The sequence below is a fragment of the Pteronotus mesoamericanus genome, unplaced genomic scaffold, assembly GCF_021234165.1.
Source record: "Pteronotus mesoamericanus isolate MK-2021 breed Mesoamerican mustached bat unplaced genomic scaffold, CSHL_Meso_final contig_100, whole genome shotgun sequence".
NCBI lineage: Eukaryota > Metazoa > Chordata > Mammalia > Chiroptera > Mormoopidae > Pteronotus > Pteronotus mesoamericanus.
The window spans coordinates 9,962,195-9,974,755 of record NW_026554999.1 but is presented as its reverse complement, the minus strand read 5'-3'; positions in this window follow the sequence as shown (position 1 = coordinate 9,974,755).

The following is a 12,561-nucleotide window of genomic DNA, read 5'->3' as shown; positions in this document are numbered from 1 at the left end:
CCCTAAATGCCTCTTCATTCTTTTTGAGTGTTTTCTCCATTTCTTGTTCTTTCTGGGAGCTTCTTTCTACCTTATCCTCCATCTCACTGATTCGATCCTCGGCTTCATCCAGCCTGCTTTGGATTCTTTCTACTGTGTTCTTCAATTTAGAAATGGTATTCTTCATATCCTCTTGTGTCTTCTTGATAGTTTCTATGTCCTTTTCCAGGCTGATATAGTTTGCTGTAAGATCCTGATAGTTTCTGTGCAGTTTCTCATAGTTCTCTTTGAGCTGGCTGAGCTCATTGAGCTTCCTTAGAACCATTGTTTTGAATTCAGTATCTGATAGTTCCCTTGCCTCTATTTCATTTAGCTCTCTCTGTCTCTATTTCATTTAGCTCTCTCTGTGGGGAGTCCCCTTTTCCACTCATTTGGGGGGAACTTCTTTTTCTTTCCATTTTGTGAGAGTCTGTTAAGTAATTTATTTATTTATTTATTTATTTTGCTTCTGTTTCAATTGGGCCATCTAGATTTCCTGACTTTGTGGATTAAACTTCTATGGTAGTAGGCGGGTCTTTTTATATTTTTTTTATGTTTTTAATTTTTTCCTTTTCTTTCTGGGCCTGCCTCTGATGATGTCAGTTGTTGACCCTTTATGGCCTTGGGTCATTTGTGTGAGCCTGCCAGAAGTCTACTGTCTGTGTCTGACTCCTGCTTTGGGCAGCTGTGTGACCCCTTCGGCCAGGGATCCACTATTTCTGTGGATCGCTCCGTACTCTCCTGGCGGCTCCTTAATCACGCTCCCAGGCCCAGCAGGATCCCCCGCCCGCCTGGTCTCGCACATGCTTGCCCCAACCCAGGAGGCTTCTTCGCGACCTCACGTACTCATCTGGCCCCCCAGGCTGGCGGGCACCCCAGCACTGGTCTGTTTAGGGTTTTCTATTGTGTGCTTTTCCCGCTTTTGGCTCTTTGGATGCATCGCCTGCCCTCACCAAATGGAGACTACAGAAATGGGAGGAAGTCAGCTCCAGGACTCCCACGTTAATCCTGTCTCCATTCTCTCCTCCAGGGACTCTGGGCAGCTCTGTGACCCCTTCGGCCCAGGATCCACTATTTCTGCGGCCTGCTATGCAGTCGCGGCCAGCACAGTTCCATTTACACCTGCCCTCGCTGATCTGTGCACTCCCTCGCAGGCCCCATAGGTGCCAACCTGCGGGAGGCCTTGCCAGCCCACACAAGTCCCCTCCAGCCCGCGTGGGTCCACACACACACTCACCAACCCTCACCGGCCACTCGGTGCAAGTGTGTGTGCCTGCACTGGGTGGTTTTGGGCTCTCTATTGTGTGCTTTTTGGCTCTTGGCTCTTTGGGGGTGTGTCCTTTTCCCGCTCAATGGAGACTAGGGAAAGGAGAAGGAGTCGGGACTCCACAGTTTCTCCTCCCTTTCTTTCCCCAACGCCTCCGTTTCCGGTCTCTCTTCACGGGTCTCTTGGCAGTTCTGTGACCCCTTCGCCCAAGGATCCACCACCTGTGTGGACTGCGTTTCAATCACAGGCTGTCTGGTTCCTGCACGCCCCTCTTCTGCCTCTTTGGGGGCGCGCCTTACCTGCGCAGAATGGAGACTGTGGAACGGGGAGGGAGTCGGGACTCCCCGGTTCCTCCTCCTGTTCTTTCCCCAACGCCTCCATCTCCAGTCTTTCCTCAACGCCTCCATCTCCAGTCTTTCCTCAGGGCTCTCCCAGCCAGTCTGCACTTAGCCGCCCAGCTCACATGTGCACAAGCTGTGTGCAGAGCGCACAAAAGGCAGGTTAATTGATTCCCTTATGCCTGAGCAAGATGGTAGCTGCAGAGTGGGAGGTGCGTTATCACCCGGGCTCCACCCGCCGCCCTCTCAGTTCTCTTCACAAAGTTTTTCTCACCAGTCTTTTCCCAGGCACCAGCCCACCCTGCTGCTGCCTCTACCCAGAGATCAAGGAGGGTGGCTGCCACTGCAATTCTTGCATTGGCCCTTTAAATGTCTCTTTGCATCCCCAGCCACCTGTCTCTGGCAGAGAGCGCCCCTAAGCTTTTTGGGGTTGCGTTTTGTCTGTATTTTCTTGGTTTTGGCTGCTGTAGTTTAGGGGTCCCTGTTTATGATTCAGACCCCGTTCTTCTCGGGGACCTAACTGGCCGTTTCAATGTCCCTCTGGTGCTGGTGCCCGTGGGCACCCAGCCCACCCTCTTGAGCCTCCACCACACTTCTCACCTGTTGGGATGTGTGAGATTTCAATCCACTGTCTTTCCGCAGCTCCAAAGCTCTTCTCCCACTATCGTTCCATTGTTTTCCAGGTGATTACTCCACTATTTCATCGCAATTCCAGTTTGGTCTTGTGGGGAGGAGGTCAGCGTGACTCCCATTCACTCCTCCGCCATCTTTTTTTTTCCTCCAGTTCTTGAATTTCTCAGGAATAAAGGAAATGAAAGGATAGGGCAGAAGGAGTGGAGGAAGATGGGAGATCAATTATGCCAATTTTCTATATGTGAGAAATTCACATCAAAACTCTGAAAATCACTTTTTCAAAGAGCAGTTCTCAACCATTCCATTGTCATTATGATTATATGCTTGAAATATACTTTTGGGGAATGTTAGATTATTTTTTGTTCATAAAGACTGCTGTGGTTTGGGCCTAACTTTAAAAAAAAGTCAACTTTCTCAAGCAAAGAAATATAAACTTCAATATTCATTTCAATCTGCTTACCTCATAGAAAACAGCCATTATCCATTATATGAATACAAGTGAAAAAAAATTATAGGCTAGATTGAGTTGGCTCTAAAAATGAAATTGCAAAATTCACAATCTGCTCTGCAGGCCTTCAATCCTACTTATGTAACAATTCTACACACACAGCAGTTTTTCAGTATGTTCAGAGGCAATTAACAGAAATGTTGCTAACTTGTGTGTTTGACAAATTTGTTTTTAAAGATGCAAAAAGCTAATTATTTAACATTGTAAAGGTGAATCTTATCCAAGTTAAAACTCCAGGAAAGATATTAGAAACTAGATAAACAGGTATTTCAGATCTTAATTTTAATTAACATGTTATATTGGTATGTCATTTTTTTATTTTTGATTTATTTTTTCTCAAAATAATTATCCAATAAGTAGCATTTTTAAATCAACCATATGTTTCAAAAATCTATACACTATATGGTAGAGAGAGAATCCATAGACAAGTTTATTCGTGTTTTCCTTTCTTAACTGGAAAGAACCGGAGAAACCATAATATTTCACAGAGGCTCAGTAATATAAGTGTACACACATTTTAGTATGTACATAAGAAATGGCGATGTACTTCTTACCAACTGATAGTTTCAAGGGTGTAAAATCATTTCTGTGCAGTGCAGAATTGAGGTAAAGCCACATGGGTTAGCATTTGCACTGAGTTTTTACTCTGAGGGTTTCCAAACTAGCCATTTGCTTCAAAACACAGACTGACCGACAGATTGGCAAGCTTTCATTGTGTCTCTCTACAAAATTCTGGCCAACTGTCTTGCTGACACAGCTGTCCCACCTGGGGCAAAAGGACAGAGCAGATGACCTCTCTACACGGACCTTCTTCATCCACAACTCTGCAAGCAAGCTAAAATAATGAGAGAAAATGATGGAAAGTCAATATTGAAACTTTAATTAAAATATATTAGCTCATAAAGTGAAAGCCAAAACCACCTAATTCAAAATTGGTATTTTTAAGGATGAGATTTTTTAAATTAGAAATATGTAAGATTGAAGTAGTTAATCACAGGAAATCAATCCTATTGCTTCTTATACTGCTCATATTAAAAAGACACATTCATTCAGGTTTTCTCTTTAGGGACATGTACAAAATAATGCCTACAAAGAAAAATTCCCTGGCCTTAGGAATAGACCTTGAAAGCAGCTGCCTTAAATGACACCTTCTGGGAATACTGCGATGTGGTCCACAGACAGCTCTTTGCCTCCTCTCAGGAGCCATATCACTTGGTGCAACATTTCCCCTTAGTCTTTCCACCAGAGGAAACATGTTCATGCAACATGTTGATATTGTATTGATTACTTACAATACGCAAAGAATGTGCAATGTGCTGATAATTCAAAATGAATAGGATGTTGCGCCCCCTGAAGTTGCTTAAAGTATGGTGGGAACAGAGAAGCACGTACTAGTTCGGTGTGTAAAAAACTTGATCCCATTGTGCAAATTCCCTTGATAGAGGAAAGTACATGGTTCTCTGCAACAGAAATCACACCTAACTGACCAAAGTATCAGAAAAGACATGTAGCTTGGGTATTGACAAACCAGGACAAGAAAGTCATGTCTAGTAGAAGGAGCAGAAACCAAAAACAAAGAATGGCAGGAGAAAGTTGGTGCTCAGAGAGCCATCTGTGTGACTGTGTGAAGTGCTCTTCTCCTGAGACAGTAATAGGAGTTTCAGGCCCCCTGGAGGCAACTGCTCAAATACAGAGCAATAAGCAGGGGAAAGCAAGCCAGGCTACCTTCGGTGTCAGCCCTCTCCGATGACACACCAATATGCACAGTCCATGGACTGTCTGACATTTTCCATGGACTGAGGAGGGACCTTAGCACAAGAAGGTTTGATGAAGAGAGCTGGGAACCTGCAGCTCTCAGGAACGCCAGCCACTGGGTCGCAGCAACATGAGATAGAGCCTCAGCACCAGGCTGGGGTGGAGTGTGACAGCACAGGGCCCTTGGGCAGTCCACATGCACGGCAACTGGCCTGTGGTGGTCTCTGGGAGCACAACAGCAATTGGTTAGCAAAATAAAAATAAATATTAGATTATAAAGTAAAAACCAAAAGAGTAATGACTCTAGGTAATTTTATCTCCCTTCCCTTTTCTTTCTTCTGCTTCCTTCTCTTAGAGAAGAAAGACAGCAAGAGAGACTATGCAGCCCACTTGGAAATAGTGAGTACATACATCACTCAAAGAGAACATAAAACATTTTATGTCTGGGAAATTCCCAGCTAAATGAGGATTTGAGAACTCAAAGAATGAAGCCAGATGTATTCATTGTTTGTGTCTTTTAGCACCAACCGTACCCTTTTGCTACATTTTGCTTTTTCCTTCTCTCCCTCTACTTGTGGCCCAAACCAACCTTTCCCTTTTCTGTCTTCAGTATAAAGAAAAGATGGGCAGGATTCAGAGAAAGCTTGGCACAGATAAATATTACCATTTGCAACAACACGAAAGATCATTCTAAATGACATGTCAGGCATAAAAGGACAAAAAGCATGTGATTTCAGTTGTATGTGGGATATAAAACAAAAAGCAACAAACAAAAACTCATAGATACCAACAACACTATGGTGGTTACCAGAGGAAATGGGAGTGGGGGTGGGGGGGAGAATGAAGAGCGTAAAAGGGTTCAAATAAATGGTGACAGGAGACTAGACTTTGGGAGGCAGGCACACAGTGGTACACGTCAATGATTCTCAGCCTTTTTGACCTCATGACACTCATAAACTAGTTACTAAAATTCTACAATACAACAAAAAATATTTTTTTGCTGATCTAACAAAATGATAGGTATAATTTGGATTCATACACAGAAAACAGCTATTGTTGTGTTGGCTGCTGTCATTTTCTCATTTGACAATCTAAGGGAAATAGTCAGGCATTGCATGTTTTACAAATTCTTGTGGCTTACCATGTGCCACAGCATTCTGGTTGAAATTGCTGGTATGTACAGATAAGGTATTATAAAGTTGTACCCCCGAACCTTATATAATGTAACCAAGGTTACTCAAATAATTTTTGTAAAAGATGAAATGAAGTATAGAGATCTATGAAGACTACATGGGTGGGAGGGAGCAAGGACAAGAGGAAAGGTTGAGAGAGGAAGATAAAGGAAAGGGAGCAAGGAGGGAAAAGATGAATTGTGCATCACAATTTGTTTTGTTTTTAAATATTTTAAGATTTTTCTTAAAGAATGTGAAAACAATGAGGACTTGAATAGGGGAAGGATGCACTGGTCAACAAATATCACCTCTCCTTATTATGCCTAAGTCTAAATTCAAAGACATCACAGCTCCTTGTGGGATCAACACTGGCATCCTTCAATTATAAATTAAGACTGAAAATGAGAATGGGGTATAAGTCTCCTTTATATATTAATCCTGAACAAAGAATTGCATTCCCCAATTTAAATTTAAGTCTGTGAAGTTATCAAGAAATGGTTTGAAATGTCTTCATTACTTAAATGTTCTAAGGGGCCCTGTAAAGGAAGGAAGGAAGCATTAGCAGCACAATCACCCTCTGTCATCAGATCACAGTTAAAGTTTTATCACCTCTCTAAGCTACAAGAGGAATCACTTTCTTCTCCCTGGCTCAATCTACTGATAGAGTAGGCAGTTAGACAGGCATGAGCAGAGCAGAAGTGATACACTAGGTACAGGATGTCTCCTAGACAGAAAGTCCCAGGTGCCTCACAATAGGAAAAACTAGGGAAAACATGTATTATGGGCTAGGACCTTACCCTAGTATGTCACTAGTCATGTGGTTTAGACCTTCCTGACCTTTCTTACTGCTAGTCATGCTGTTTTTACCCCCTGACCGCTCCTCCCCTAGCATGTTGCTAGTCATGCAGTTTAGACGCCTTTAGAGGAAGACAAGGGGCCAGAAAACAACCTCGTGATTTCTATGCAAGTCTTCGCACAACCACTCCCTCAATCATCAAGCCCTCAAAAAAAATGAGGTTCTGACCTGCATCAAATAATCTTAGGAACAAAGTCTTAGGTCTATTGACCACAGAGACAGAGTTCTGATCAAACTAGAAATAACATCTAGTCCTCAGTTATATTTCAGCTCTAAGCCTAGAAAAGCAGGAAAATCAGATGAAGCAATACAATGGCTGGCATCAGGACCAGATGTAATAACTAATAACCCCCTATCCTAGAAACTAGTCAAAAGAGACCAGGGCTCTGAAAGGGCACACCTAGAAAGCTGATGAATATCTTATTGAGATACCTCCCTGAGACCTCCCCAAAAGTCCCTGCCATTAGAAAACAGACAAAAACACTTAAGGTAAGAGACCCAGTGTGCGCGCGCTCTCTCTCTCGCTCTCTCTCTCTCTCACATGCCCATACCTTTCTCTTTTCTCTTCAGGTGCATTACCTTAGCTTTCCTTCTTGTAAGCTCCAAGGGCTCTTCTTTTGCCTCTGTAACCTTTTTTCCTGAGTCAAAACAGCCCAGCTGGCTCACTTCTTCTACCTCTGTTACTTTCTAAATAAACTCCTTGCATTAGAGTTCTAGACTCTGAATTCTTTCTTAGCCAAATGCAAGGACCAAGGTCTAACTCCACCATTAACACTATCAGACTCACATTATACCAGAGCATGCACCTAAGCAGATACCAGGACCTGAGTCTAAGGTCTCTTTGCAGGGACCTTTCTTCTCAATCCACTCTCATGCACCTCAGGGTTCAAGATTCAATTTAATGTGATAATTAAAGTTCATTTTGTTCTCATGACATGCCAGGCACTCATCTAAGTATATTACATATATTACCTTATTTAATAGTCCTCACTGCTTCTTGGAGTAGGTTGCAATATTTATCCCTCTTATATAAAGAGGATTTGAGTAGCTTGCCCAAGGTCACATAGCTAGAAGAGCCAAGATAGGATCAGTAGCAAGATATCTCCAGAGTCTGCTCCTAACATCTAGGCTATACTTCCTCTGTCTGCCCAGCCTGCAAGAAGTTGTTTGTCTAATGTAAATATAGCAGAAAGCATAATGGAAATTAAATATGATCAAAATTCATATTGAGGCAGGATACAAAGAAGTTAGGGAAAAATAATCCCAATAATTGGAATGAGGAAGTAGAAGCCAACATCCTCTCACTAGAGCCCCCACCTCAAGGCATGATCAAAGGGAAAACAGTTTATGGCATGAAAAACCCTGTGGTGGTTGTAGAGGTCAACAGCAACAACAAGGACTGGCTAAAACCAGATCATTCCAAGATGGAGGAGAAATTGACCAGAGAACAACCCCCAAAGCTCACTATACAGTCATAATGAAAACTGACACAAGTACATGAGCGGCCAACAGGTAGAAGGGGGGATGAGGAGCACAAACACCATAACACTGAACCAGACCATGTTAGGAGCAACGCCTCTCCCAACCAGAAGGCAGAGTCATAATTTGGCACCATGTACTTGGAGACAACCCTCCACACACACACTTGGAAACATAAAATCCCAAGAACTGAACACACATGCAACTGACCCTCAAGTTGGCTCTTGTTCACTCAGACATGTACTTTTTGGTTCTTTCACAGTGGTTCCCACACTCTGGCCTCTTTTTTTCTCTACTTGAATAAAACTTTATTCTCACTCCAATTCATCCTTGAAATCTTTCCTGGGCAAGTAAAGGATCTGGGAGTCATTTAAATGCAAAACACCCCTACCATACCAGGGCAGAGCCAGCCCCAGCATGGAAGCAGTCCAAAATAATCTGAAAATAAAATAACTTGATAAAATATAATTTTTCCAAAAGATTTAACAGGATATAATCTTATGTTTTAAGATATTTTAAAGTAGCACTATCCAAAAACAAAAAAAAAAAACAAAAAAAAAAACTGGACTATGTAAGCACAATGTGGCAAAGCTGGCCTGAGGCAAACATTTGCTCTTAACCTGCCACATTCAGCCTGCCTATGCATTTGCACAGATACAAGTACACACTCAATTAGTGCACATGTGCTGGGTCATTTTACAGATTTCTTGAGGGTCTACATCTTCTATAACTTCAGCCATACTCTTCTCTTCAATCCTAGTGCTCTGCAATCTCTGTTGAGTTTTTGCCACAGCCTATAGTCTGCCACAATTTCTAAATCCCCACAGTGTATCCACCACCCTGAGGCTAAAGCAGTAAACAATACACAAATTCCAGACCTGTGCTGCCATTATAACCTCCTGAAAGGAAGTGATTGCTGCATTTCACATACAAAGTACATAAATTTCTTCCACTAAAATCAACATTTATTCTTTATAATACACTCTGTGCAAATTTAAACATTCAAACATTATCTTACATGCCTTTGCCAACTTTTGTCCATGTTAAGTGCCAACAAAACAAGGGAGAGAATCAAGAAAAAGAAAGATGTGGCATATAAGAAATAGTGGGTCCAGAACAAAGAATTACAAAGGAAAGCACTGGAGTTTTAGCATAGGGAACAACCAGTTCAAAATGAACCAGAAGGATAACAGCCTAGAGGGTGAAGTCTTCAGAAACATAAAAAGAACTCAATAAAATTTTTTATGTCTATGCATGTCTAAAAATTTATTAATAAATAAGAAAAAATTAGGGTGCCGCGGACAGTGGATTCGACTCTCACACATCCCAACGGGTGAGAAGTGCGGTGGAAGCTCGAGAGGGTGGGCTGGGTGCCCATGGGCACTGGCACCAGAGGGACATTGAAACGGCCAGTTAGCGTCCCCCCGAGAAGAACGGGGTCTGAATCATAAACAGGGACCCCTAAACTACAGCAGCTAAAACCAAGAAAATACAGACAAAACGCAACCCCAAAAAGCTTAGGGGCGCTCTCTGCCAGAGACAGGTGGCTGGGAATGCAAAGAGACATTTAAAGGGCCAATGCAAGAATTGCAGTGGCAGCCACCCTCCTTGACCTCTGGGTAGCAGGGTGGGCTGGTGCCTGGGAAAAGATTAGTGAGGAAAACTTTGTGAAGAGAACTGAGAGGGCGGCGGGTGGAGCCCTGGTGATAACGCACCTCCCACTCTGCAGTTACCATCTCCCTCAGGCATAAGGGAATCAATTAACCTGCCTTTTGTGCGCTGCGCACACAGCTTGTACGCCTGTGAGCTGTGGGGCTGAGTGCAGACTGGCTGGGAGAGCCCTGAGGAGAGACTGGAGATGGAGGCGTTGGGGAAAGAACAGGAGGAGGAACCGGGGAGTCCCGACTCCCTCCCCATTCTGTAGTCTCCATGTGGGCTGGAAAGGTGCCACCCCAAAGAGGCAGAAGTGAGGTGTGCATGAACCAGACTGCCTGCGATTGAAATGCAGTCCGGACAGGGGGTGGATCCTTGGCTGAAGGGGTCACAGAACTGCCCAGAGGCCCCAGAGGAGAGTCTGGAAATGGAGGCATTGGGGAAACGGGAGGAGGAACCAGGGAGCCCCAACTCCCTCCTCTTTCTGTCGTCTCCATTGCATGGGAAGAGGCCACACCCCCAAAGAGCCAAAAGCCGAATAGCACACATAGACACTCCAAAAACACCCAGTGCAGGCGTGCACACTTGCGCCCAGTAACCGGCGAGGGTTGGCGAGCCTGTGTATGACCCGTGCAGGCTGGCGAACGCTTGCACGGGCTGGCAAGGCCTCCCACAGATTGGCACCTATACGGCCTGCGAGGGAGTGCACAGAGCAGCAAGGGTAGGCGTAAATTGACCTGCCCACCCGCGATTGCGGAGCGGCCCACAAAATTAGTAGAGCTGCCCAGAGTCCCTGGAGGAGAGACCAGAGACAGGACTAACCGGAGAGTCCTGGAGCTGACGTCCTCCATTTCCGTAGTCCCCATTTGGCGAAGGCAAGCAACGCACCCAAAGAGCCAAAAGCGGGGAAAATACACAATAGAAGACCCTAAACTGACCAGTGCCACGGAGCTCGCGGGCGAGGGGGCCAGATGAGTACGCGAGGTTGTGCATAAGCCCCCTGGTCTGGGGCAAGCACAGGGGAGCCCAGGCAGGCGGGGGATCCTGCTGCATTGGGAACGCGCTCAAGGAGCGAGCGTGAGAGCGCAGAAAGATCCCAAAAAATAGCCCAGCCCTGACCAAAGGGGTCACAGAGCTGCTCCAAGAAGGAGTCAGACACAGGCATTATACTTCTGAAAGGCTCAAACAAACAACCTACGGTCATATAGGGTCAACAACGAACATCATCAGAGTCAGGTCCAGAAAGAAAAGTAAAGGACAAAAATACTTAACAGACTCTCACAAAATGGGAAGAAAAAGATGTTCCCCCCAGATGAGTGGAAAAGGGGACTCCCCACAGAGAGAGCTAAATGAAATAGAGGCAAGGGAACTATCAGATACTGAATTCAAAACAATGGTTCTAAGGAAGCTCAATGAGCTCAGCCAGCTCAAAGAGAACTATGAGAAACTGCAGAGAAACTATCAGGATCTTACAGCAAACTATATCAGCCTGGAAAAGGACATAGAAACTATCAAGAAGACACAAGAGGATATGAAGAATACCATTTCTGAATTGAAGAACACAGTAGAAGGAATCCAAAGCAGGCTGGATGAAGCCGAGGATCAAATCAGTGAGATGGAGGATAAGGTAGAAAGAAGCTCCCAGAAAAAACAAGAAATGGAAAAAGGACTCAAAAAGAATGAAGAGGCATTTAGGGAAATGCAGGACCACCTGAAACGCAATAATATCCATATAATAGGGATACCAGAAGGAGAAGAAGAGGAGCAAGGGATAGAGAACCTTCTCGAAAAGTAATGATGGAAAATTTCCCTAATTTGAGGAGAGAAAGGCTCTCGTGGATCCAAGAGGCACAGAGGACCCTACTCAAGAGGGACTCAAGGAGGTCCACTCCAAGACACATCATCATTAACATGGCAAATGTCAAAGACAAGAGAGAGTCCTCAAGGCAGCAAGGGAGAAGGAGAAAGTAACATACAAGGGGGCCCCGATATGGCTAGGAGCTAACTTCTCAACAGAAATACTACAAGCCAGAAGGGAATGGCAACAAATATTCCAAGCCATGAAAAGCAAGGGCCTACAACCAAGGCTGTTCTACCCAGCTAGGCTCTCCATTAAAATAGAAGGAGAAATACGCAGTTTCCCAGACAAAAGAAAGCTAAAAGAATACATCTCTACCAAACCAGCACTCCAAGATATGCTAAGGGGACTGGTTTAAGCAGATGTAGGAAAAGAATGAGAGAGAGAGGAACACAGGTACAAAGAGAAAAGATGAGTAAGTTTCTATTGGTAATATCTCTCAATGTGAATGGATTATATGCCCCAATCAAGAGACACAGGGTAGCTGAATGGATAAGAAAACATGACCCACACATATGCTGCCAACAAGAGACCCACCTCAGAGCAAGAGACCTACACAGATTGGAAGTAAAGGGATGGAAAAAAATATTTCAAGCAAAGGGACATGAGAAAAAGGCTGCGGTTGCCATACTTATATCAGACAAAGGAGATTTCAAAACAAAGGCCATAAAGAGAGACCCAGAGGGGCACTTTATAACACTTAAAGGAAGAATCTATCAAGAAGACATCAACATTGTAAACTTATATGCCCCCAATATAGGAGCCCCCAAGTTTATACGGAAATTGTTGGATGACTTCAAGAAAGATATAGACAGCAACACACTGATAGTAGGGGATTTCGACACCCCACTGTCAAAAATGGACAGATCTTCCAAACAAAACATTAATAAACATATTGTGGTGCTGAATGACACACTGAATAAAGAGATTTAACTGACATATGTAGAACCTTACATCCCAAAGAAGAAAAATACACATTCCTTTCAAATGCTCATGGCAGTTTTTCAAAGATAGACCACATGAT